The following is a 25,177-nucleotide window of genomic DNA, read 5'->3' as shown; positions in this document are numbered from 1 at the left end:
TCGAGGCCCAAACCAATTCTGGTTATCGCTTCTCGGCCTTTTGGCTAAGATCAAGTGTAGTGTTGTTCGAAGAGGTGGTTTAAGCTCCAGGCCACCTTAGTACAATGATACAATGCACACTGGAAGGTTGCGCTTGCTAGTACTCTGGGTGGATAGTATATTCATCTAGTGGAAAACATGGCCCTACCAGGATCGAGGCCATTAGACTGAGTAAGGGTGGGGGGCTATGGTACAACGTGCCCCAGGACTGACGACCCTGGAGTGAGTCTGAGCTTGCTGGCTTGGGACCCCGGCAAGCCTTGGGCTCTGTAGCACACCGTACCTTGCCTTTTCATACTTTATGAGCATATTACCCTATCCCGGCCTTCTGGCTAGGAAGGGAAATTTTTATAATCCCGGTCGGAAGTCTGGTCAGCTTTGGGCTGAGAAACTAACACCCGGTTGGAGGTCCGGGTCAGCTTCAGCTGAGAAACCAACACCCGGTTGGAGGTCTGGGTCAGCTTCGGCTGAGAAACCAACACCCGGTTGGAGGTCCGGTTAGCCTTGGGCTGAGAAACCAACACCGGTTGACGGTCCGGGCAGTCTCGGCTGCGAAACCAACGACTAGTAGCTCCCTACTCCACTTGGGTAAGATGCCTCGGTGGACGCTGGGAGCAACAACAAGGCTCAACCAGGCTTCGGCTTGGGGGAGCACCGAAGATCCCTGACCCTCGCTGTGGCCTTCTGGCTCGGAGGGACGGGGTTGATTTTTGGGGATCCTCTTCTCACGGAGGGGTCCACACGAATCCTAGCCTTTGCACTGTTTTTGGTGTGACTTCGGTCATGCATTTTTGCGGTGCTTTGGAAAGCTTCATTAAATCAAAAATCTGTTCTTATCAGTTTAATATCTGATACGTCCCCTATCTGGGGACCATATATTAAATGGATTTTTAGAACAGGGAGATGGAAAAAGAGCTTGCTCTGTCCACTCCACGCATTGACCTGGTATTGCAGTACCTCCAGGAACGGTGCACCCCTTCTTAACCCAGTTTCCAAAAGCAGAACTCAATTCACCTGATTCATATTAGCCCGATTTAATGAATTGGAAGAAAGCATACGTCTTCATATGCACCTCAATTTGGCCCATTCACTTTTCACACTTCCTCCTTTTGTTTTTTATCTTTCACACTTTTGACTTTCTTTATTCATCCAAATAGCAAACTCATCACCACTCAACCTGACCAACTCGGCTATGTCCCCGTGCTGCAGTTCTCTGTCTTATCTAGATCATTTGCAATTGAATGGAATAGATCCCTTTTGGACAAAGTGGATTCACCTGCTGCTGCAGTGACCACAGGTGTGATAAGATCTAGAATTGGCATCTGGTGCGATCTCTCCGCTTCCACTCCAAAGAAAGTTACCTGTTTATTCCTATCATGCATTGGTTTTTGGGGTTTTCTTTGAGTAATGATGATCTCTTTAGTAGTCTGTTGGCGCCCTCTCCTGGAGGAATAGTTTGCTTGCTCTTGGACATTCTAAAAGAGAGGTCATGATAGACATTGAGCTTCTGAGCTCAATTGGGGACAGTCATGGGTGATGAATGTTTGCAACCTACTGCGAAGCCTCATACCGCAATATAAGGAACGTCAAATACTAAGAAAGGGCGGCCTATGAAAGAATTACTACTTTCAATAAGTACACTTAAACGGCTAATTGGGAATAGAAAAACTGTAAAAAGCCCTCTGAGAAAGCCCCCCTCTAACCTTTGATAGTAAGCTTTTCTGTAGTCTGCCTGTTGATGTATTTTCCGTTTGAACTGTGCACAACATGAAGAGACGGAACACTGGCGGCTTGTCACAATGCCCCCCGATGACATCACAATAGCGCTGCTGCCTAGAAAACAAGCTGCGCAGAAGAAGTTGTTCTTTGGGTGGGAGGGTGGGCTAGTGGAAGGAGGGGGCAATCTCTTTTTTTCCCGGGTGGTAGGGGGATGACAGGAGAAGGGAAGCGGGTGGTGAGAAAGGTACAGAGGGCAGGGTTTGGGGGCTGGGAAGGAAAGGGAAAAGATTAGGGTTTGGGGATGATGAAAGGGCTTTCTACGGGTAAGGATGGCAAAGGGTGGCAGTGACGGAAAGTCAGGCAACCTGTCCTGTCCGTCTTTTTGTATCGTGAATTGGAAAGACTGCAAGGGGGAGGGGAGTTGCTTGCGCCCTAAAGGAGGAGTTATTCAGATTCATTGCAGTGGGCGGCGGCTGCAAAACGCACCATTCTTCTTGTTTTTGCTCTGCAAAGCAGCCTTTTCAAGGGTTGGCTTGGGTGACAAAATGTCTTGTGTAGGCGTGGGTTTGTCTCCCTCTCGCTCTCTCTCCCTAAGATGTGTCCGGCATAGGCCAGGGTGCCACTCGAGGCTCAAACCAATTCTGGTTATCGCTTCTCGGCCTTTTGGCTAAGATCAAGTGTAGTATCTGTTCTTATCAGTTTAATATCTGATACGTCCCCTATCTGGGGACCATATATTAAATGGATTTTTAGAACAGGGAGATGGAAAAAGAGCTTGCTCTGTCCACTCCACGCATTGACCTGGTATTGCAGTACCTCCAGGAACGGTGCACCCCTTCTTAACCCAGTTTCCAAAAGCAGAACTCAATTCACCTGATTCATATTAGCCCGATTTAATGAATTGGAAGAAAGCATACGTCTTCATATGCACCTCAATTTGGCCCATTCACTTTTCACACTTCCTCCTTTTGTTTTTTATCTTTCACACTTTTGACTTTCTTTATTCATCCAAATAGCAAACTCATCACCACTCAACCTGACCAACTCGGCTATGTCCCCGTGCTGCAGTTCTCTGTCTTATCTAGATCATTTGCAATTGAATGGAATAGATCCCTTTTGGACAAAGTGGATTCACCTGCTGCTGCAGTGACCACAGGTGTGATAAGATCTAGAATTGGCATCTGGTGCGATCTCTCCGCTTCCACTCCAAAGAAAGTTACCTGTTTATTCCTATCATGCATTGGTTTTTGGGGTTTTCTTTGAGTAATGATGATCTCTTTAGTAGTCTGTTGGCGCCCTCTCCTGGAGGAATAGTTTGCTTGCTCTTGGACATTCTAAAAGAGAGGTCATGATAGACATTGAGCTTCTGAGCTCAATTGGGGACAGTCATGGGTGATGAATGTTTGCAACCTACTGCGAAGCCTCATACCGCAATATAAGGAACGTCAAATACTAAGAAAGGGCGGCCTATGAAAGAATTACTACTTTCAATAAGTACACTTAAACGGCTAATTGGGAATAGAAAAACTGTAAAAAGCCCTCTGAGAAAGCCCCCCTCTAACCTTTGATAGTAAGCTTTTCTGTAGTCTGCCTGTTGATGTATTTTCCGTTTGAACTGTGCACAACATGAAGAGACGGAACACTGGCGGCTTGTCACAATGCCCCCCGATGACATCACAATAGCGCTGCTGCCTAGAAAACAAGCTGCGCAGAAGAAGTTGTTCTTTGGGTGGGAGGGTGGGCTAGTGGAAGGAGGGGGCAATCTCTTTTTTTCCCGGGTGGTAGGGGGATGACAGGAGAAGGGAAGCGGGTGGTGAGAAAGGTACAGAGGGCAGGGTTTGGGGGCTGGGAAGGAAAGGGAAAAGATTAGGGTTTGGGGATGATGAAAGGGCTTTCTACGGGTAAGGATGGCAAAGGGTGGCAGTGACGGAAAGTCAGGCAACCTGTCCTGTCCGTCTTTTTGTATCGTGAATTGGAAAGACTGCAAGGGGGAGGGGAGTTGCTTGCGCCCTAAAGGAGGAGTTATTCAGATTCATTGCAGTGGGCGGCGGCTGCAAAACGCACCATTCTTCTTGTTTTTGCTCTGCAAAGCAGCCTTTTCAAGGGTTGGCTTGGGTGACAAAATGTCTTGTGTAGGCGTGGGTTTGTCTCCCTCTCGCTCTCTCTCCCTAAGATGTGTCCGGCATAGGCCAGGGTGCCACTCGAGGCCCAAACCAATTCTGGTTATCGCTTCTCGGCCTTTTGGCTAAGATCAAGTGTAGTATCTGTTCTTATCAGTTTAATATCTGATACGTCCCCTATCTGGGGACCATATATTAAATGGATTTTTAGAACAGGGAGATGGAAAAAGAGCTTGCTCTGTCCACTCCACGCATTGACCTGGTATTGCAGTACCTCCAGGAACGGTGCACCCCTTCTTAACCCAGTTTCCAAAAGCAGAACTCAATTCACCTGATTCATATTAGCCCGATTTAATGAATTGGAAGAAAGCATACGTCTTCATATGCACCTCAATTTGGCCCATTCACTTTTCACACTTCCTCCTTTTGTTTTTTATCTTTCACACTTTTGACTTTCTTTATTCATCCAAATAGCAAACTCATCACCACTCAACCTGACCAACTCGGCTATGTCCCCGTGCTGCAGTTCTCTGTCTTATCTAGATCATTTGCAATTGAATGGAATAGATCCCTTTTGGACAAAGTGGATTCACCTGCTGCTGCAGTGACCACAGGTGTGATAAGATCTAGAATTGGCATCTGGTGCGATCTCTCCGCTTCCACTCCAAAGAAAGTTACCTGTTTATTCCTATCATGCATTGGTTTTTGGGGTTTTCTTTGAGTAATGATGATCTCTTTAGTAGTCTGTTGGCGCCCTCTCCTGGAGGAATAGTTTGCTTGCTCTTGGACATTCTAAAAGAGAGGTCATGATAGACATTGAGCTTCTGAGCTCAATTGGGGACAGTCATGGGTGATGAATGTTTGCAACCTACTGCGAAGCCTCATACCGCAATATAAGGAACGTCAAATACTAAGAAAGGGCGGCCTATGAAAGAATTACTACTTTCAATAAGTACACTTAAACGGCTAATTGGGAATAGAAAAACTGTAAAAAGCCCTCTGAGAAAGCCCCCCTCTAACCTTTGATAGTAAGCTTTTCTGTAGTCTGCCTGTTGATGTATTTTCCGTTTGAACTGTGCACAACATGAAGAGACGGAACACTGGCGGCTTGTCACAATGCCCCCCGATGACATCACAATAGCGCTGCTGCCTAGAAAACAAGCTGCGCAGAAGAAGTTGTTCTTTGGGTGGGAGGGTGGGCTAGTGGAAGGAGGGGGCAATCTCTTTTTTTCCCGGGTGGTAGGGGGATGACAGGAGAAGGGAAGCGGGTGGTGAGAAAGGTACAGAGGGCAGGGTTTGGGGGCTGGGAAGGAAAGGGAAAAGATTAGGGTTTGGGGATGATGAAAGGGCTTTCTACGGGTAAGGATGGCAAAGGGTGGCAGTGACGGAAAGTCAGGCAACCTGTCCTGTCCGTCTTTTTGTATCGTGAATTGGAAAGACTGCAAGGGGGAGGGGAGTTGCTTGCGCCCTAAAGGAGGAGTTATTCAGATTCATTGCAGTGGGCGGCGGCTGCAAAACGCACCATTCTTCTTGTTTTTGCTCTGCAAAGCAGCCTTTTCAAGGGTTGGCTTGGGTGACAAAATGTCTTGTGTAGGCGTGGGTTTGTCTCCCTCTCGCTCTCTCTCCCTAAGATGTGTCCGGCATAGGCCAGGGTGCCACTCGAGGCCCAAACCAATTCTGGTTATCGCTTCTCGGCCTTTTGGCTAAGATCAAGTGTAGTGTTGTTCGAAGAGGTGGTTTAAGCTCCAGGCCACCTTAGTACAATGATACAATGCACACTGGAAGGTTGCGCTTGCTAGTACTCTGGGTGGATAGTATATTCATCTAGAGGAAAACATGGCCCTACCAGGATCGAGGCTATTAGACTGAGTAAGGGTGGGGGGCTATGGTACAACGTGCCCCAGGACTGACGACCCTGGAGTGAGTCTGAGCTTGCTGGCTTGGGACCCCGGCAAGCCTTGGGCTCTGTAGCACACCGTACCTTGCCTTTTCATACTTTTTGAGCATATTACCCTATCCCGGCCTTCTGGCTAGGAAGGGAAATTTTTATAATCCCGGTCGGAGGTCTGGTCAGCTTTGGGCTGAGAAACTAACACCCGGTTGGAGGTCTGGGTCAGCTTCGGCTGAGAAACCAACACCCGGTTGGAGGTCTGGGTCAGCTTCGGCTGAGAAACCAACACCCGGTTGGAGGTCCGGTTAGCCTTGGGCTGAGAAACCAACACCGGTTGACGGTCCGGGCAGTTTCGGCTGCGAAACCAACAACTAGTAGCTCTCTACTCCACTTGGGTAAGATGCCTGGGTGGACGCTGGGAGCAACGACAAGGCTCAACCAGGCTTCGGCTTGGGGGAGCACCGAAGATCCCTGACCCTTGCTGTGGCCTTCTGGCTCGGAGGGACGGGGTTGATTTTTGGGGACCCTCTCCTCACGGTGGGGTCCACACGAATCCTAGCCTTTGCACTGTTTTTGGTGTGACTTCGGTCATGCATTTTTTGTGGTGCTTTGGAAAGCTTCATTAAATCTGTTCTTATCAGTTTAATATCTGATACGTCCCCTATCTGGGGACCATATATTAAATGGATTTTTAGAACAGGGAGATGGAAAAAGAGCTTGCTCTGTCCACTCCACGCATTGACCTGGTATTGCAGTACCTCCAGGAACGGTGCACCCCTTCTTAACCCAGTTTCCAAAAGCAGAACTCAATTCACCTGATTCATATTAGCCCGATTTAATGAATTGGAAGAAAGCATACGTCTTCATATGCACCTCAATTTGGCCCATTCACTTTTCACACTTCCTCCTTTTGTTTTTTATCTTTCACACTTTTGACTTTCTTTATTCATCCAAATAGCAAACTCATCACCACTCAACCTGACCAACTCGGCTATGTCCCCGTGCTGCAGTTCTCTGTCTTATCTAGATCATTTGCAATTGAATGGAATAGATCCCTTTTGGACAAAGTGGATTCACCTGCTGCTGCAGTGACCACAGGTGTGATAAGATCTAGAATTGGCATCTGGTGCGATCTCTCCGCTTCCACTCCAAAGAAAGTTACCTGTTTATTCCTATCATGCATTGGTTTTTGGGGTTTTCTTTGAGTAATGATGATCTCTTTAGTAGTCTGTTGGCGCCCTCTCCTGGAGGAATAGTTTGCTTGCTCTTGGACATTCTAAAAGAGAGGTCATGATAGACATTGAGCTTCTGAGCTCAATTGGGGACAGTCATGGGTGATGAATGTTTGCAACCTACTGCGAAGCCTCATACCGCAATATAAGGAACGTCAAATACTAAGAAAGGGCGGCCTATGAAAGAATTACTACTTTCAATAAGTACACTTAAACGGCTAATTGGGAATAGAAAAACTGTAAAAAGCCCTCTGAGAAAGCCCCCCTCTAACCTTTGATAGTAAGCTTTTCTGTAGTCTGCCTGTTGATGTATTTTCCGTTTGAACTGTGCACAACATGAAGAGACGGAACACTGGCGGCTTGTCACAATGCCCCCGATGACATCACAATAGCGCTGCTGCCTAGAAAACAAGCTGCGCAGAAGAAGTTGTTCTTTGGGTGGGAGGGTGGGCTAGTGGAAGGAGGGGGCAATCTCTTTTTTTCCCGGGTGGTAGGGGGATGACAGGAGAAGGGAAGCGGGTGGTGAGAAAGGTACAGAGGGCAGGGTTTGGGGGCTGGGAAGGAAAGGGAAAAGATTAGGGTTTGGGGATGATGAAAGGGCTTTCTACGGGTAAGGATGGCAAAGGGTGGCAGTGACGGAAAGTCAGGCAACCTGTCCTGTCCGTCTTTTTGTATCGTGAATTGGAAAGACTGCAAGGGGGAGGGGAGTTGCTTGCGCCCTAAAGGAGGAGTTATTCAGATTCATTGCAGTGGGCGGCGGCTGCAAAACGCACCATTCTTCTTGTTTTTGCTCTGCAAAGCAGCCTTTTCAAGGGTTGGCTTGGGTGACAAAATGTCTTGTGTAGGCGTGGGTTTGTCTCCCTCTCGCTCTCTCTCCCTAAGATGTGTCCGGCATAGGCCAGGGTGCCACTCGAGGCCCAAACCAATTCTGGTTATCGCTTCTCGGCCTTTTGGCTAAGATCAAGTGTAGTATCTGTTCTTATCAGTTTAATATCTGATACGTCCCCTATCTGGGGACCATATATTAAATGGATTTTTAGAACAGGGAGATGGAAAAAGAGCTTGCTCTGTCCACTCCACGCATTGACCTGGTATTGCAGTACCTCCAGGAACGGTGCACCCCTTCTTAACCCAGTTTCCAAAAGCAGAACTCAATTCACCTGATTCATATTAGCCCGATTTAATGAATTGGAAGAAAGCATACGTCTTCATATGCACCTCAATTTGGCCCATTCACTTTTCACACTTCCTCCTTTTGTTTTTTATCTTTCACACTTTTGACTTTCTTTATTCATCCAAATAGCAAACTCATCACCACTCAACCTGACCAACTCGGCTATGTCCCCGTGCTGCAGTTCTCTGTCTTATCTAGATCATTTGCAATTGAATGGAATAGATCCCTTTTGGACAAAGTGGATTCACCTGCTGCTGCAGTGACCACAGGTGTGATAAGATCTAGAATTGGCATCTGGTGCGATCTCTCCGCTTCCACTCCAAAGAAAGTTACCTGTTTATTCCTATCATGCATTGGTTTTTGGGGTTTTCTTTGAGTAATGATGATCTCTTTAGTAGTCTGTTGGCGCCCTCTCCTGGAGGAATAGTTTGCTTGCTCTTGGACATTCTAAAAGAGAGGTCATGATAGACATTGAGCTTCTGAGCTCAATTGGGGACAGTCATGGGTGATGAATGTTTGCAACCTACTGCGAAGCCTCATACCGCAATATAAGGAACGTCAAATACTAAGAAAGGGCGGCCTATGAAAGAATTACTACTTTCAATAAGTACACTTAAACGGCTAATTGGGAATAGAAAAACTGTAAAAAGCCCTCTGAGAAAGCCCCCCTCTAACCTTTGATAGTAAGCTTTTCTGTAGTCTGCCTGTTGATGTATTTTCCGTTTGAACTGTGCACAACATGAAGAGACGGAACACTGGCGGCTTGTCACAATGCCCCCCGATGACATCACAATAGCGCTGCTGCCTAGAAAACAAGCTGCGCAGAAGAAGTTGTTCTTTGGGTGGGAGGGTGGGCTAGTGGAAGGAGGGGGCAATCTCTTTTTTTCCCGGGTGGTAGGGGGATGACAGGAGAAGGGAAGCGGGTGGTGAGAAAGGTACAGAGGGCAGGGTTTGGGGGCTGGGAAGGAAAGGGAAAAGATTAGGGTTTGGGGATGATGAAAGGGCTTTCTACGGGTAAGGATGGCAAAGGGTGGCAGTGACGGAAAGTCAGGCAACCTGTCCTGTCCGTCTTTTTGTATCGTGAATTGGAAAGACTGCAAGGGGGAGGGGAGTTGCTTGCGCCCTAAAGGAGGAGTTATTCAGATTCATTGCAGTGGGCGGCGGCTGCAAAACGCACCATTCTTCTTGTTTTTGCTCTGCAAAGCAGCCTTTTCAAGGGTTGGCTTGGGTGACAAAATGTCTTGTGTAGGCGTGGGTTTGTCTCCCTCTCGCTCTCTCTCCCTAAGATGTGTCCGGCATAGGCCAGGGTGCCACTCGAGGCCCAAACCAATTCTGGTTATCGCTTCTCGGCCTTTTGGCTAAGATCAAGTGTAGTATCTGTTCTTATCAGTTTAATATCTGATACGTCCCCTATCTGGGGACCATATATTAAATGGATTTTTAGAACAGGGAGATGGAAAAAGAGCTTGCTCTGTCCACTCCACGCATTGACCTGGTATTGCAGTACCTCCAGGAACGGTGCACCCCTTCTTAACCCAGTTTCCAAAAGCAGAACTCAATTCACCTGATTCATATTAGCCCGATTTAATGAATTGGAAGAAAGCATACGTCTTCATATGCACCTCAATTTGGCCCATTCACTTTTCACACTTCCTCCTTTTGTTTTTTATCTTTCACACTTTTGACTTTCTTTATTCATCCAAATAGCAAACTCATCACCACTCAACCTGACCAACTCGGCTATGTCCCCGTGCTGCAGTTCTCTGTCTTATCTAGATCATTTGCAATTGAATGGAATAGATCCCTTTTGGACAAAGTGGATTCACCTGCTGCTGCAGTGACCACAGGTGTGATAAGATCTAGAATTGGCATCTGGTGCGATCTCTCCGCTTCCACTCCAAAGAAAGTTACCTGTTTATTCCTATCATGCATTGGTTATTGGGGTTTTCTTTGAGTAATGATGATCTCTTTAGTAGTCTGTTGGCGCCCTCTCCTGGAGGAATAGTTTGCTTGCTCTTGGACATTCTAAAAGAGAGGTCATGATAGACATTGAGCTTCTGAGCTCAATTGGGGACAGTCATGGGTGATGAATGTTTGCAACCTACTGCGAAGCCTCATACCGCAATATAAGGAACGTCAAATACTAAGAAAGGGCGGCCTATGAAAGAATTACTACTTTCAATAAGTACACTTAAACGGCTAATTGGGAATAGAAAAACTGTAAAAAGCCCTCTGAGAAAGCCCCCCTCTAACCTTTGATAGTAAGCTTTTCTGTAGTCTGCCTGTTGATGTATTTTCCGTTTGAACTGTGCACAACATGAAGAGACGGAACACTGGCGGCTTGTCACAATGCCCCCCGATGACATCACAATAGCGCTGCTGCCTAGAAAACAAGCTGCGCAGAAGAAGTTGTTCTTTGGGTGGGAGGGTGGGCTAGTGGAAGGAGGGGGCAATCTCTTTTTTTCCCGGGTGGTAGGGGGATGACAGGAGAAGGGAAGCGGGTGGTGAGAAAGGTACAGAGGGCAGGGTTTGGGGGCTGGGAAGGAAAGGGAAAAGATTAGGGTTTGGGGATGATGAAAGGGCTTTCTACGGGTAAGGATGGCAAAGGGTGGCAGTGACGGAAAGTCAGGCAACCTGTCCTGTCCGTCTTTTTGTATCGTGAATTGGAAAGACTGCAAGGGGGAGGGGAGTTGCTTGCGCCCTAAAGGAGGAGTTATTCAGATTCATTGCAGTGGGCGGCGGCTGCAAAACGCACCATTCTTCTTGTTTTTGCTCTGCAAAGCAGCCTTTTCAAGGGTTGGCTTGGGTGACAAAATGTCTTGTGTAGGCGTGGGTTTGTCTCCCTCTCGCTCTCTCTCCCTAAGATGTGTCCGGCATAGGCCAGGGTGCCACTCGAGGCCCAAACCAATTCTGGTTATCGCTTCTCGGCCTTTTGGCTAAGATCAAGTGTAGTATCTGTTCTTATCAGTTTAATATCTGATACGTCCCCTATCTGGGGACCATATATTAAATGGATTTTTAGAACAGGGAGATGGAAAAAGAGCTTGCTCTGTCCACTCCACGCATTGACCTGGTATTGCAGTACCTCCAGGAACGGTGCACCCCTTCTTAACCCAGTTTCCAAAAGCAGAACTCAATTCACCTGATTCATATTAGCCCGATTTAATGAATTGGAAGAAAGCATACGTCTTCATATGCACCTCAATTTGGCCCATTCACTTTTCACACTTCCTCCTTTTGTTTTTTATCTTTCACACTTTTGACTTTCTTTATTCATCCAAATAGCAAACTCATCACCACTCAACCTGACCAACTCGGCTATGTCCCCGTGCTGCAGTTCTCTGTCTTATCTAGATCATTTGCAATTGAATGGAATAGATCCCTTTTGGACAAAGTGGATTCACCTGCTGCTGCAGTGACCACAGGTGTGATAAGATCTAGAATTGGCATCTGGTGCGATCTCTCCGCTTCCACTCCAAAGAAAGTTACCTGTTTATTCCTATCATGCATTGGTTTTTGGGGTTTTCTTTGAGTAATGATGATCTCTTTAGTAGTCTGTTGGCGCCCTCTCCTGGAGGAATAGTTTGCTTGCTCTTGGACATTCTAAAAGAGAGGTCATGATAGACATTGAGCTTCTGAGCTCAATTGGGGACAGTCATGGGTGATGAATGTTTGCAACCTACTGCGAAGCCTCATACCGCAATATAAGGAACGTCAAATACTAAGAAAGGGCGGCCTATGAAAGAATTACTACTTTCAATAAGTACACTTAAACGGCTAATTGGGAATAGAAAAACTGTAAAAAGCCCTCTGAGAAAGCCCCCCTCTAACCTTTGATAGTAAGCTTTTCTGTAGTCTGCCTGTTGATGTATTTTCCGTTTGAACTGTGCACAACATGAAGAGACGGAACACTGGCGGCTTGTCACAATGCCCCCCGATGACATCACAATAGCGCTGCTGCCTAGAAAACAAGCTGCGCAGAAGAAGTTGTTCTTTGGGTGGGAGGGTGGGCTAGTGGAAGGAGGGGGCAATCTCTTTTTTTCCCGGGTGGTAGGGGGATGACAGGAGAAGGGAAGCGGGTGGTGAGAAAGGTACAGAGGGCAGGGTTTGGGGGCTGGGAAGGAAAGGGAAAAGATTAGGGTTTGGGGATGATGAAAGGGCTTTCTACGGGTAAGGATGGCAAAGGGTGGCAGTGACGGAAAGTCAGGCAACCTGTCCTGTCCGTCTTTTTGTATCGTGAATTGGAAAGACTGCAAGGGGGAGGGGAGTTGCTTGCGCCCTAAAGGAGGAGTTATTCAGATTCATTGCAGTGGGCGGCGGCTGCAAAACGCACCATTCTTCTTGTTTTTGCTCTGCAAAGCAGCCTTTTCAAGGGTTGGCTTGGGTGACAAAATGTCTTGTGTAGGCGTGGGTTTGTCTCCCTCTCGCTCTCTCTCCCTAAGATGTGTCCGGCATAGGCCAGGGTGCCACTCGAGGCCCAAACCAATTCTGGTTATCGCTTCTCGGCCTTTTGGCTAAGATCAAGTGTAGTATCTGTTCTTATCAGTTTAATATCTGATACGTCCCCTATCTGGGGACCATATATTAAATGGATTTTTAGAACAGGGAGATGGAAAAAGAGCTTGCTCTGTCCACTCCACGCATTGACCTGGTATTGCAGTACCTCCAGGAACGGTGCACCCCTTCTTAACCCAGTTTCCAAAAGCAGAACTCAATTCACCTGATTCATATTAGCCCGATTTAATGAATTGGAAGAAAGCATACGTCTTCATATGCACCTCAATTTGGCCCATTCACTTTTCACACTTCCTCCTTTTGTTTTTTATCTTTCACACTTTTGACTTTCTTTATTCATCCAAATAGCAAACTCATCACCACTCAACCTGACCAACTCGGCTATGTCCCCGTGCTGCAGTTCTCTGTCTTATCTAGATCATTTGCAATTGAATGGAATAGATCCCTTTTGGACAAAGTGGATTCACCTGCTGCTGCAGTGACCACAGGTGTGATAAGATCTAGAATTGGCATCTGGTGCGATCTCTCCGCTTCCACTCCAAAGAAAGTTACCTGTTTATTCCTATCATGCATTGGTTTTTGGGGTTTTCTTTGAGTAATGATGATCTCTTTAGTAGTCTGTTGGCGCCCTCTCCTGGAGGAATAGTTTGCTTGCTCTTGGACATTCTAAAAGAGAGGTCATGATAGACATTGAGCTTCTGAGCTCAATTGGGGACAGTCATGGGTGATGAATGTTTGCAACCTACTGCGAAGCCTCATACCGCAATATAAGGAACGTCAAATACTAAGAAAGGGCGGCCTATGAAAGAATTACTACTTTCAATAAGTACACTTAAACGGCTAATTGGGAATAGAAAAACTGTAAAAAGCCCTCTGAGAAAGCCCCCCTCTAACCTTTGATAGTAAGCTTTTCTGTAGTCTGCCTGTTGATGTATTTTCCGTTTGAACTGTGCACAACATGAAGAGACGGAACACTGGCGGCTTGTCACAATGCCCCCCGATGACATCACAATAGCGCTGCTGCCTAGAAAACAAGCTGCGCAGAAGAAGTTGTTCTTTGGGTGGGAGGGTGGGCTAGTGGAAGGAGGGGGCAATCTCTTTTTTTCCCGGGTGGTAGGGGGATGACAGGAGAAGGGAAGCGGGTGGTGAGAAAGGTACAGAGGGCAGGGTTTGGGGGCTGGGAAGGAAAGGGAAAAGATTAGGGTTTGGGGATGATGAAAGGGCTTTCTACGGGTAAGGATGGCAAAGGGTGGCAGTGACGGAAAGTCAGGCAACCTGTCCTGTCCGTCTTTTTGTATCGTGAATTGGAAAGACTGCAAGGGGGAGGGGAGTTGCTTGCGCCCTAAAGGAGGAGTTATTCAGATTCATTGCAGTGGGCGGCGGCTGCAAAACGCACCATTCTTCTTGTTTTTGCTCTGCAAAGCAGCCTTTTCAAGGGTTGGCTTGGGTGACAAAATGTCTTGTGTAGGCGTGGGTTTGTCTCCCTCTCGCTCTCTCTCCCTAAGATGTGTCCGGCATAGGCCAGGGTGCCACTCGAGGCCCAAACCAATTATGGTTATCGCTTCTCGGCCTTTTGGCTAAGATCAAGTGTAGTATCTGTTCGAAAAGGTGGTTTAAGGCTCCGGCCACCTTAGTACAATGATGCAATGCACACTGGAAGGTTGCGCTTGTTAGTACTTTGGGAGGATAGTATATCCATCTAGAGGAAACCATGGCCCTACCAGGATCGAGGCTATTAGACTGAGTAAGTGTGGGGGCTATGGTGCAATGTGCCCCAGGATTGACGACCCTGGAGTGAGTCTGAGCTTGCTGGCTTGGGACCCCGGCGAGCCTTGGGCTCTGTAGCACACCGTACCTTGCCTTTTCATACTTTCTGAGCATATTGCTCTATCCCGGCCTTCTGGCTAGGAAGGGAAATTTTTATAATCATGGTCGGAGGTCCGTTCAGCTTTGGGCTGAGAAACCAACACCCGGTTGGAGGTCTGGGTCAGCTTTGGCTGAGAAACCAACACCCGGTTGGAGGTCCGGGTCAGCTTCGGCTGAGAAACCAACACCCGGTTGGAGGTCCGGGTCAGCTTCGGCTGAGAAACCAACACCCGGTTGGAGGTCCGGGTCAGCTTCGGCTGAGAAACCAACACCCGGTTGGAGGTCCGGTTAGCCTTGGGCTGAGAAACCAACACCGGTTGACGGTCCGGGCAGTTTCGGCTGCGAAACCAACAACTAGTAGCTCTCTACTCCACTTGGGTAAGATGCCTGGGTGGACGCTGGGAGCAACGACAAGGCTCAACCAGGCTTCGGCTTGGGGGAGCACCGAAGATCCCTGACCCTTGCTGTGGCCTTCTGGCTCGGAGGGACGGGGTTGATTTTTGGGGACCCTCTCCTCACGGAGGGGTCCACACGAATCCTAGCCTTTGCACTGTTTTTGGTGTGACTTTGGTCATGCATTTTTTGCGGTGCTTTGAAAAGCTTCATTAAATCAAAAAATCTGTTCTTATCAGTTTAATATCTGATACGTCCCCTATCTGGGGACCATATATTAAATGGATTTTTAGAACAGGGAGATGGAAAAAGAGCTTGCTCTGTCCACTCCACGCATTGACCTGGTATTGCAGTACCTCCAGGAACGGTGCACCCCTTCTTAACCCAGTTTCCAAAAGCAGAACTCAATTCACCTGATTCATATTAGCCCGATTTAATGAATTGGAAGAAAGCATACGTCTTCATATGCACCTCAATTTGGCCCATTCACTTTTCACACTTCCTCCTTTTGTTTTTTATCTTTCACACTTTTGACTTTCTTTATTCATCCAAATAGCAAACTCATCACCACTCAACCTGACCAACTCGGCTATGTCCCCGTGCTGCAGTTCTCTGTCTTATCTAGATCATTTGCAATTGAATGGAATAGATCCCTTTTGGACAAAGTGGATTCACCTGCTGCTGCAGTGACCACAGGTGTGATAAGATCTAGAATTGGCATCTGGTGCGATCTCTCCGCTTCCACTCCAAAGAAAGTTACCTGTTTATTCCTATCATGCATTGGTTTTTGGGGTTTTCTTTGAGTAATGATGATCTCTTTAGTAGTCTGTTGGCGCCCTCTCCTGGAGGAATAGTTTGCTTGCTCTTGGACATTCTAAAAGAGAGGTCATGATAGACATTGAGCTTCTGAGCTCAATTGGGGACAGTCATGGGTGATGAATGTTTGCAACCTACTGCGAAGCCTCATACCGCAATATAAGGAACGTCAAATACTAAGAAAGGGCGGCCTATGAAAGAATTACTACTTTCAATAAGTACACTTAAACGGCTAATTGGGAATAGAAAAACTGTAAAAAGCCCTCTGAGAAAGCCCCCCTCTAACCTTTGATAGTAAGCTTTTCTGTAGTCTGCCTGTTGATGTATTTTCCGTTTGAACTGTGCACAACATGAAGAGACGGAACACTGGCGGCTTGTCCCAATGCCCCCCGATGACATCACAATAGCGCTGCTGCCTAGAAAACAAGCTGCGCAGAAGAAGTTGTTCTTTGGGTGGGAGGGTGGGCTAGTGGAAGGAGGGGGCAATCTCTTTTTTTCCCGGGTGGTAGGGGGATGACAGGAGAAGGGAAGCGGGTGGTGAGAAAGGTACAGAGGGCAGGGTTTGGGGGCTGGGAAGGAAAGGGAAAAGATTAGGGTTTGGGGATGATGAAAGGGCTTTCTACGGGTAAGGATGGCAAAGGGTGGCAGTGACGGAAAGTCAGGCAACCTGTCCTGTCCGTCTTTTTGTATCGTGAATTGGAAAGACTGCAAGGGGGAGGGGAGTTGCTTGCGCCCTAAAGGAGGAGTTATTCAGATTCATTGCAGTGGGCGGCGGCTGCAAAACGCACCATTCTTCTTGTTTTTGCTCTGCAAAGCAGCCTTTTCAAGGGTTGGCTTGGGTGACAAAATGTCTTGTGTAGGCGTGGGTTTGTCTCCCTCTCGCTCTCTCTCCCTAAGATGTGTCCGGCATAGGCCAGGGTGCCACTCGAGGCCCAAACCAATTCTGGTTATCGCTTCTCGGCCTTTTGGCTAAGATCAAGTGTAGTATCTGTTCTTATCAGTTTAATATCTGATACGTCCCCTATCTGGGGACCATATATTAAATGGATTTTTAGAACAGGCAGATGGAAAAAGAGCTTGCTCTGTCCACTCCACGCATTGACCTGGTATTGCAGTACCTCCAGGAACGGTGCACCCCTTCTTAACCCAGTTTCCAAAAGCAGAACTCAATTCACCTGATTCATATTAGCCCGATTTAATGAATTGGAAGAAAGCATACGTCTTCATATGCACCTCAATTTGGCCCATTCACTTTTCACACTTCCTCCTTTTGTTTTTTATCTTTCACACTTTTGACTTTCTTTATTCATCCAAATAGCAAACTCATCACCACTCAACCTGACCAACTCGGCTATGTCCCCGTGCTGCAGTTCTCTGTCTTATCTAGATCATTTGCAATTGAATGGAATAGATCCCTTTTGGACAAAGTGGATTCACCTGCTGCTGCAGTGACCACAGGTGTGATAAGATCTAGAATTGGCATCTGGTGCGATCTCTCCGCTTCCACTCCAAAGAAAGTTACCTGTTTATTCCTATCATGCATTGGTTTTTGGGGTTTTCTTTGAGTAATGATGATCTCTTTAGTAGTCTGTTGGCGCCCTCTCCTGGAGGAATAGTTTGCTTGCTCTTGGACATTCTAAAAGAGAGGTCATGATAGACATTGAGCTTCTGAGCTCAATTGGGGACAGTCATGGGTGATGAATGTTTGCAACCTACTGCGAAGCCTCATACCGCAATATAAGGAACGTCAAATACTAAGAAAGGGCGGCCTATGAAAGAATTACTACTTTCAATAAGTACACTTAAACGGCTAATTGGGAATAGAAAAACTGTAAAAAGCCCTCTGAGAAAGCCCCCCTCTAACCTTTGATAGTAAGCTTTTCTGTAGTCTGCCTGTTGATGTATTTTCCGTTTGAACTGTGCACAACATGAAGAGACGGAACACTGGCGGCTTGTCACAATGCCCCCCGATGACATCACAATAGCGCTGCTGCCTAGAAAACAAGCTGCGCAGAAGAAGTTGTTCTTTGGGTGGGAGGGTGGGCTAGTGGAAGGAGGGGGCAATCTCTTTTTTTCCCGGGTGGTAGGGGGATGACAGGAGAAGGGAAGCGGGTGGTGAGAAAGGTACAGAGGGCAGGGTTTGGGGGCTGGGAAGGAAAGGGAAAAGATTAGGGTTTGGGGATGATGAAAGGGCTTTCTACGGGTAAGGATGGCAAAGGGTGGCAGTGACGGAAAGTCAGGCAACCTGTCCTGTCCGTCTTTTTGTATCGTGAATTGGAAAGACTGCAAGGGGGAGGGGAGTTGCTTGCGCCCTAAAGGAGGAGTTATTCAGATTCATTGCAGTGGGCGGCGGCTGCAAAACGCACCATTCTTCTTGTTTTTGCTCTGCAAAGCAGCCTTTTCAAGGGTTGGCTTGGGTGACAAAATGTCTTGTGTAGGCGTGGGTTTGTCTCCCTCTCGCTCTCTCTCCCTAAGATGTGTCCGGCATAGGCCAGGGTGCCACTCGAGGCCCAAACCAATTCTGGTTATCGCTTCTCGGCCTTTTGGCTAAGATCAAGTGTAGTATCTGTTCTTATCAGTTTAATATCTGATACGTCCCCTATCTGGGGACCATATATTAAATGGATTTTTAGAACAGGGAGATGGAAAAAGAGCTTGCTCTGTCCACTCCACGCATTGACCTGGTATTGCAGTACCTCCAGGAACGGTGCACCCCTTCTTAACCCAGTTTCCAAAAGCAGAACTCAATTCACCTGATTCATATTAGCCCGATTTAATGAATTGGAAGAAAGCATACGTCTTCATATGCACCTCAATTTGGCCCATTCACTTTTCACACTTCCTCCTTTTGTTTTTTATCTTTCACACTTTTGACTTTCTTTATTCATCCAAATAGCAAACTCATCACCACTCAACCTGACCAACTCGGCTATGTCCCCGTGCTGCAGTTCTCTGTCTTATCTAGATCATTTGCAATTGAATGGAATAGATCCCTTTTGGACAAAGTGGATTCACCTGCTGCTGCAGTGACCACAGGTGTGATAAGATCTAGAATTGGCATCTGGTGCGATCTCTCCGCTTCCACTCCAAAGAAAGTTACCTGTTTATTCCTATCATGCATTGGTTTTTGGGGTTTTCTTTGAGTAATGATGATCTCTTTAGTAGTCTGTTGGCGCCCTCTCCTGGAGGAATAGTTTGCTTGCTCTTGGACATTCTAAAAGAGAGGTCATGATAGACATTGAGCTTCTGAGCTCAATTGGGGACAGTCATGGGTGATGAATGTTTGCAACCTACTGCGAAGCCTCATACCGCAATATAAGGAACGTCAAATACTAAGAAAGGGCGGCCTATGAAAGAATTACTACTTTCAATAAGTACACTTAAACGGCTAATTGGGAATAGAAAAACTGTAAAAAGCCCTCTGAGAAAGCCCCCCTCTAACCTTTGATAGTAAGCTTTTCTGTAGTCTGCCTGTTGATGTATTTTCCGTTTGAACTGTGCACAACATGAAGAGACGGAACACTGGCGGCTTGTCACAATGCCCCCCGATGACATCACAATAGCGCTGCTGCCTAGAAAACAAGCTGCGCAGAAGAAGTTGTTCTTTGGGTGGGAGGGTGGGCTAGTGGAAGGAGGGGGCAATCTCTTTTTTTCCCGGGTGGTAGGGGGATGACAGGAGAAGGGAAGCGGGTGGTGAGAAAGGTACAGAGGGCAGGGTTTGGGGGCTGGGAAGGAAAGGGAAAAGATTAGGGTTTGGGGATGATGAAAGGGCTTTCTACGGGTAAGGATGGCAAAGGGTGGCAGTGACGGAAAGTCAGGCAACCTGTCCTGTCCGTCTTTTTGTATCGTGAATTGGAAAGACTGCAAGGGGGAGGGGAGTTGCTTGCGCCCTAAAGGAGGAGTTATTCAGATTCATTGCAGTGGGCGGCGGCTGCAAAACGCACCATTCTTCTTGTTTTTGCTCTGCAAAGCAGCCTTTTCAAGGGTTGGCTTGGGTGACAAAATGTCTTGTGTAGGCGTGGGTTTGTCTCCCTCTCGCTCTCTCTCCCTAAGATGTGTCCGGCATAGGCCAGGGTGCCACTCGAGGCCCAAACCAATTCTGGTTATCGCTTCTCGGCCTTTTGGCTAAGATCAAGTGTAGTATCTGTTCTTATCAGTTTAATATCTGATACGTCCCCTATCTGGGGACCATATATTAAATGGATTTTTAGAACAGGGAGATGGAAAAAGAGCTTGCTCTGTCCACTCCACGCATTGACCTGGTATTGCAGTACCTCCAGGAACGGTGCACCCCTTCTTAACCCAGTTTCCAAAAGCAGAACTCAATTCACCTGATTCATATTAGCCCGATTTAATGAATTGGAAGAAAGCATACGTCTTCATATGCACCTCAATTTGGCCCATTCACTTTTCACACTTCCTCCTTTTGTTTTTTATCTTTCACACTTTTGACTTTCTTTATTCATCCAAATAGCAAACTCATCACCACTCAACCTGACCAACTCGGCTATGTCCCCGTGCTGCAGTTCTCTGTCTTATCTAGATCATTTGCAATTGAATGGAATAGATCCCTTTTGGACAAAGTGGATTCACCTGCTGCTGCAGTGACCACAGGTGTGATAAGATCTAGAATTGGCATCTGGTGCGATCTCTCCGCTTCCACTCCAAAGAAAGTTACCTGTTTATTCCTATCATGCATTGGTTTTTGGGGTTTTCTTTGAGTAATGATGATCTCTTTAGTAGTCTGTTGGCGCCCTCTCCTGGAGGAATAGTTTGCTTGCTCTTGGACATTCTAAAAGAGAGGTCATGATAGACATTGAGCTTCTGAGCTCAATTGGGGACAGTCATGGGTGATGAATGTTTGCAACCTACTGCGAAGCCTCATACCGCAATATAAGGAACGTCAAATACTAAGAAAGGGCGGCCTATGAAAGAATTACTACTTTCAATAAGTACACTTAAACGGCTAATATGGAATAGAAAAACTGTAAAAAGCCCTCTGAGAAAGCCCCCCTCTAACCTTTGATAGTAAGCTTTTCTGTAGTCTGCCTGTTGATGTATTTTCCGTTTGAACTGTGCACAACATGAAGAGACGGAACACTGGCGGCTTGTCACAATGCCCCCCGATGACATCACAATAGCGCTGCTGCCTAGAAAACAAGCTGCGCAGAAGAAGTTGTTCTTTGGGTGGGAGGGTGGGCTAGTGGAAGGAGGGGGCAATCTCTTTTTTTCCCGGGTGGTAGGGGGATGACAGGAGAAGGGAAGCGGGTGGTGAGAAAGGTACAGAGGGCAGGGTTTGGGGGCTGGGAAGGAAAGGGAAAAGATTAGGGTTTGGGGATGATGAAAGGGCTTTCTACGGGTAAGGATGGCAAAGGGTGGCAGTGACGGAAAGTCAGGCAACCTGTCCTGTCCGTCTTTTTGTATCGTGAATTGGAAAGACTGCAAGGGGGAGGGGAGTTGCTTGCGCCCTAAAGGAGGAGTTATTCAGATTCATTGCAGTGGGCGGCGGCTGCAAAACGCACCATTCTTCTTGTTTTTGCTCTGCAAAGCAGCCTTTTCAAGGGTTGGCTTGGGTGACAAAATGTCTTGTGTAGGCGTGGGTTTGTCTCCCTCTCGCTCTCTCTCCCTAAGATGTGTCCGGCATAGGCCAGGGTGCCACTCGAGGCCCAAACCAATTCTGGTTATCGCTTCTCGGCCTTTTGGCTAAGATCAAGTGTAGTATCTGTTCTTATCAGTTTAATATCTGATACGTCCCCTATCTGGGGACCATATATTAAATGGATTTTTAGAACAGGGAGATGGAAAAAGAGCTTGCTCTGTCCACTCCACGCATTGACCTGGTATTGCAGTACCTCCAGGAACGGTGCACCCCTTCTTAACCCAGTTTCCAAAAGCAGAACTCAATTCACCTGATTCATATTAGCCCGATTTAATGAATTGGAAGAAAGCATACGTCTTCATATGCACCTCAATTTGGCCCATTCACTTTTCACACTTCCTCCTTTTGTTTTTTATCTTTCACACTTTTGACTTTCTTTATTCATCCAAATAGCAAACTCATCACCACTCAACCTGACCAACTCGGCTATGTCCCCGTGCTGCAGTTCTCTGTCTTATCTAGATCATTTGCAATTGAATGGAATAGATCCCTTTTGGACAAAGTGGATTCACCTGCTGCTGCAGTGACCACAGGTGTGATAAGATCTAGAATTGGCATCTGGTGCGATCTCTCCGCTTCCACTCCAAAGAAAGTTACCTGTTTATTCCTATGATGCATTGGTTTTTGGGGTTTTCTTTGAGTAATGATGATCTCTTTAGTAGTCTGTTGGCGCCCTCTCCTGGAGGAATAGTTTGCTTGCTCTTGGACATTCTAAAAGAGAGGTCATGATAGACATTGAGCTTCTGAGCTCAATTGGGGACAGTCATGGGTGATGAATGTTTGCAACCTACTGCGAAGCCTCATACCGCAATATAAGGAACGTCAAATACTAAGAAAGGGCGGCCTATGAAAGAATTACTACTTTCAATAAGTACACTTAAACGGCTAATTGGGAATAGAAAAACTGTAAAAAGCCCTCTGAGAAAGCCCCCCTCTAACCTTTGATAGTAAGCTTTTCTGTAGTCTGCCTGTTGATGTATTTTCCGTTTGAACTGTGCACAACATGAAGAGACGGAACACTGGCGGCTTGTCACAATGCCCCCCGATGACATCACAATAGCGCTGCTGCCTAGAAAACAAGCTGCGCAGAAGAAGTTGTTCTTTGGGTGGGAGGGTGGGCTAGTGGAAGGAGGGGGCAATCTCTTTTTTTCCCGGGTGGTAGGGGGATGACAGGAGAAGGGAAGCGGGTGGTGAGAAAGGTACAGAGGGCAGGGTTTGGGGGCTGGGAAGGAAAGGGAAAAGATTAGGGTTTGGGGATGATGAAAGGGCTTTCTACGGGTAAGGATGGCAAAGGGTGGCAGTGACGGAAAGTCAGGCAACCTGTCCTGTCCGTCTTTTTGTATCGTGAATTGGAAAGACTGCAAGGGGGAGGGGAGTTGCTTGCGCCCTAAAGGAGGAGTTATTCAGATTCATTGCAGTGGGCGGCGGCTGCAAAACGCACCATTCTTCTTGTTTTTGCTCTGCAAAGCAGCCTTTTCAAGGGTTGGCTTGGGTGACAAAATGTCTTGTGTAGGCGTGGGTTTGTCTCCCTCTCGCTCTCTCTCCCTAAGATGTGTCCGGCATAGGCCAGGGTGCCACTCGAGGCCCAAACCAATTCTGGTTATCGCTTCTCGGCCTTTTGGCTAAGATCAAGTGTAGTATCTGTTCTTATCAGTTTAATATCTGATACGTCCCCTATCTGGGGACCATATATTAAATGGATTTTTAGAACAGGGAGATGGAAAAAGAGCTTGCTCTGTCCACTCCACGCATTGACCTGGTATTGCAGTACCTCCAGGAACGGTGCACCCCTTCTTAACCCAGTTTCCAAAAGCAGAACTCAATTCACCTGATTCATATTAGCCCGATTTAATGAATTGGAAGAAAGCATACGTCTTCATATGCACCTCAATTTGGCCCATTCACTTTTCACACTTCCTCCTTTTGTTTTTTATCTTTCACACTTTTGACTTTCTTTATTCATCCAAATAGCAAACTCATCACCACTCAACCTGACCAACTCGGCTATGTCCCCGTGCTGCAGTTCTCTGTCTTATCTAGATCATTTGCAATTGAATGGAATAGATCCCTTTTGGACAAAGTGGATTCACCTGCTGCTGCAGTGACCACAGGTGTGATAAGATCTAGAATTGGCATCTGGTGCGATCTCTCCGCTTCCACTCCAAAGAAAGTTACCTGTTTATTCCTATCATGCATTGGTTTTTGGGGTTTTCTTTGAGTAATGATGATCTCTTTAGTAGTCTGTTGGCGCCCTCTCCTGGAGGAATAGTTTGCTTGCTCTTGGACATTCTAAAAGAGAGGTCATGATAGACATTGAGCTTCTGAGCTCAATTGGGGACAGTCATGGGTGATGAATGTTTGCAACCTACTGCGAAGCCTCATACCGCAATATAAGGAACGTCAAATACTAAGAAAGGGCGGCCTATGAAAGAATTACTACTTTCAATAAGTACACTTAAACGGCTAATTGGGAATAGAAAAACTGTAAAAAGCCCTCTGAGAAAGCCCCCCTCTAACCTTTGATAGTAAGCTTTTCTGTAGTCTGCCTGTTGATGTATTTTCCGTTTGAACTGTGCACAACATGAAGAGACGGAACACTGGCGGCTTGTCACAATGCCCCCCGATGACATCACAATAGCGCTGCTGCCTAGAAAACAAGCTGCGCAGAAGAAGTTGTTCTTTGGGTGGGAGGGTGGGCTAGTGGAAGGAGGGGGCAATCTCTTTTTTTCCCGGGTGGTAGGGGGATGACAGGAGAAGGGAAGCGGGTGGTGAGAAAGGTACAGAGGGCAGGGTTTGGGGGCTGGGAAGGAAAGGGAAAAGATTAGGGTTTGGGGATGATGAAAGGGCTTTCTACGGGTAAGGATGGCAAAGGGTGGCAGTGACGGAAAGTCAGGCAACCTGTCCTGTCCGTCTTTTTGTATCGTGAATTGGAAAGACTGCAAGGGGGAGGGGAGTTGCTTGCGCCCTAAAGGAGGAGTTATTCAGATTCATTGCAGTGGGCGGCGGCTGCAAAACGCACCATTCTTCTTGTTTTTGCTCTGCAAAGCAGCCTTTTCAAGGGTTGGCTTGGGTGACAAAATGTCTTGTGTAGGCGTGGGTTTGTCTCCCTCTCGCTCTCTCTCCCTAAGATGTGTCCGGCATAGGCCAGGGTGCCACTCGAGGCCCAAACCAATTCTGGTTATCGCTTCTCGGCCTTTTGGCTAAGATCAAGTGTAGTATCTGTTCTTATCAGTTTAATATCTGATACGTCCCCTATCTGGGGACCATATATTAAATGGATTTTTAGAACAGGGAGATGGAAAAAGAGCTTGCTCTGTCCACTCCACGCATTGACCTGGTATTGCAGTACCTCCAGGAACGGTGCACCCCTTCTTAACCCAGTTTCCAAAAGCAGAACTCAATTCACCTGATTCATATTAGCCCGATTTAATGAATTGGAAGAAAGCATACGTCTTCATATGCACCTCAATTTGGCCCATTCACTTTTCACACTTCCTCCTTTTGTTTTTTATCTTTCACACTTTTGACTTTCTTTATTCATCCAAATAGCAAACTCATCACCACTCAACCTGACCAACTCGGCTATGTCCCCGTGCTGCAGTTCTCTGTCTTATCTAGATCATTTGCAATTGAATGGAATAGATCCCTTTTGGACAAAGTGGATTCACCTGCTGCTGCAGTGACCACAGGTGTGATAAGATCTAGAATTGGCATCTGGTGCGATCTCTCCGCTTCCACTCCAAAGAAAGTTAC

The 25,177-nt window shown here is 46.9% G+C and overlaps 15 non-coding genes and 1 pseudogene across 15 annotated transcripts; all 16 read left to right on the top strand.

Annotated features, from left to right (window-relative positions):
* Positions 1 to 822: 822 nt before the first annotated feature.
* Positions 823 to 1,018, top strand: LOC142264935 (U2 spliceosomal RNA). The gene has a single exon (XR_012731347.1). It is a non-coding gene; the product is annotated as a U2 spliceosomal RNA (small nuclear RNA).
* Positions 1,019 to 2,405: 1,387 nt separating this feature from the next.
* LOC142264981 (U2 spliceosomal RNA) lies at positions 2,406 to 2,596 on the top strand. Its single transcript, XR_012731379.1, has one exon. It is a non-coding gene; the product is annotated as a U2 spliceosomal RNA (small nuclear RNA).
* A 1,387-nt stretch (positions 2,597 to 3,983) lies between these two features.
* Positions 3,984 to 4,174, top strand: LOC142264980 (U2 spliceosomal RNA). The gene has a single exon (XR_012731378.1). It is a non-coding gene; the product is annotated as a U2 spliceosomal RNA (small nuclear RNA).
* Positions 4,175 to 6,364: 2,190 nt separating this feature from the next.
* LOC142264938 (U2 spliceosomal RNA) lies at positions 6,365 to 6,549 on the top strand. The gene has a single exon (XR_012731350.1). It is a non-coding gene; the product is annotated as a U2 spliceosomal RNA (small nuclear RNA).
* Positions 6,550 to 7,935: 1,386 nt separating this feature from the next.
* On the top strand, positions 7,936 to 8,126 carry LOC142264979 (U2 spliceosomal RNA). The gene has a single exon (XR_012731377.1). It is a non-coding gene; the product is annotated as a U2 spliceosomal RNA (small nuclear RNA).
* Positions 8,127 to 9,513: 1,387 nt separating this feature from the next.
* On the top strand, positions 9,514 to 9,704 carry LOC142264978 (U2 spliceosomal RNA). The gene has a single exon (XR_012731376.1). It is a non-coding gene; the product is annotated as a U2 spliceosomal RNA (small nuclear RNA).
* Positions 9,705 to 11,091: 1,387 nt separating this feature from the next.
* Positions 11,092 to 11,282, top strand: LOC142264976 (U2 spliceosomal RNA). The gene has a single exon (XR_012731375.1). It is a non-coding gene; the product is annotated as a U2 spliceosomal RNA (small nuclear RNA).
* A 1,387-nt stretch (positions 11,283 to 12,669) lies between these two features.
* Positions 12,670 to 12,860, top strand: LOC142264975 (U2 spliceosomal RNA). The gene has a single exon (XR_012731374.1). It is a non-coding gene; the product is annotated as a U2 spliceosomal RNA (small nuclear RNA).
* A 1,387-nt stretch (positions 12,861 to 14,247) lies between these two features.
* On the top strand, positions 14,248 to 14,390 carry LOC142264945 (U2 spliceosomal RNA; annotated as a pseudogene).
* Positions 14,391 to 15,129: 739 nt separating this feature from the next.
* Positions 15,130 to 15,327, top strand: LOC142264933 (U2 spliceosomal RNA). The gene has a single exon (XR_012731345.1). It is a non-coding gene; the product is annotated as a U2 spliceosomal RNA (small nuclear RNA).
* Positions 15,328 to 16,714: 1,387 nt separating this feature from the next.
* Positions 16,715 to 16,905, top strand: LOC142264923 (U2 spliceosomal RNA). The gene has a single exon (XR_012731338.1). It is a non-coding gene; the product is annotated as a U2 spliceosomal RNA (small nuclear RNA).
* A 1,387-nt stretch (positions 16,906 to 18,292) lies between these two features.
* LOC142264974 (U2 spliceosomal RNA) lies at positions 18,293 to 18,483 on the top strand. The gene has a single exon (XR_012731373.1). It is a non-coding gene; the product is annotated as a U2 spliceosomal RNA (small nuclear RNA).
* Positions 18,484 to 19,870: 1,387 nt separating this feature from the next.
* LOC142264973 (U2 spliceosomal RNA) lies at positions 19,871 to 20,061 on the top strand. Its single transcript, XR_012731372.1, has one exon. It is a non-coding gene; the product is annotated as a U2 spliceosomal RNA (small nuclear RNA).
* Positions 20,062 to 21,448: 1,387 nt separating this feature from the next.
* On the top strand, positions 21,449 to 21,639 carry LOC142264971 (U2 spliceosomal RNA). The gene has a single exon (XR_012731370.1). It is a non-coding gene; the product is annotated as a U2 spliceosomal RNA (small nuclear RNA).
* A 1,387-nt stretch (positions 21,640 to 23,026) lies between these two features.
* LOC142264970 (U2 spliceosomal RNA) lies at positions 23,027 to 23,217 on the top strand. The gene has a single exon (XR_012731369.1). It is a non-coding gene; the product is annotated as a U2 spliceosomal RNA (small nuclear RNA).
* Positions 23,218 to 24,604: 1,387 nt separating this feature from the next.
* On the top strand, positions 24,605 to 24,795 carry LOC142264969 (U2 spliceosomal RNA). The gene has a single exon (XR_012731368.1). It is a non-coding gene; the product is annotated as a U2 spliceosomal RNA (small nuclear RNA).
* The last annotated feature ends 382 nt before the right edge of the window (positions 24,796 to 25,177 follow it).

This window comes from Anomaloglossus baeobatrachus, unplaced genomic scaffold (assembly GCF_048569485.1).
Source record: "Anomaloglossus baeobatrachus isolate aAnoBae1 unplaced genomic scaffold, aAnoBae1.hap1 Scaffold_2714, whole genome shotgun sequence".
Taxonomy (NCBI): Eukaryota; Metazoa; Chordata; class Amphibia; order Anura; family Aromobatidae; genus Anomaloglossus; species Anomaloglossus baeobatrachus.
Note: the sequence above shows the minus strand (reverse complement) of the source record. Positions and strands in the feature narration are given on the sequence as shown.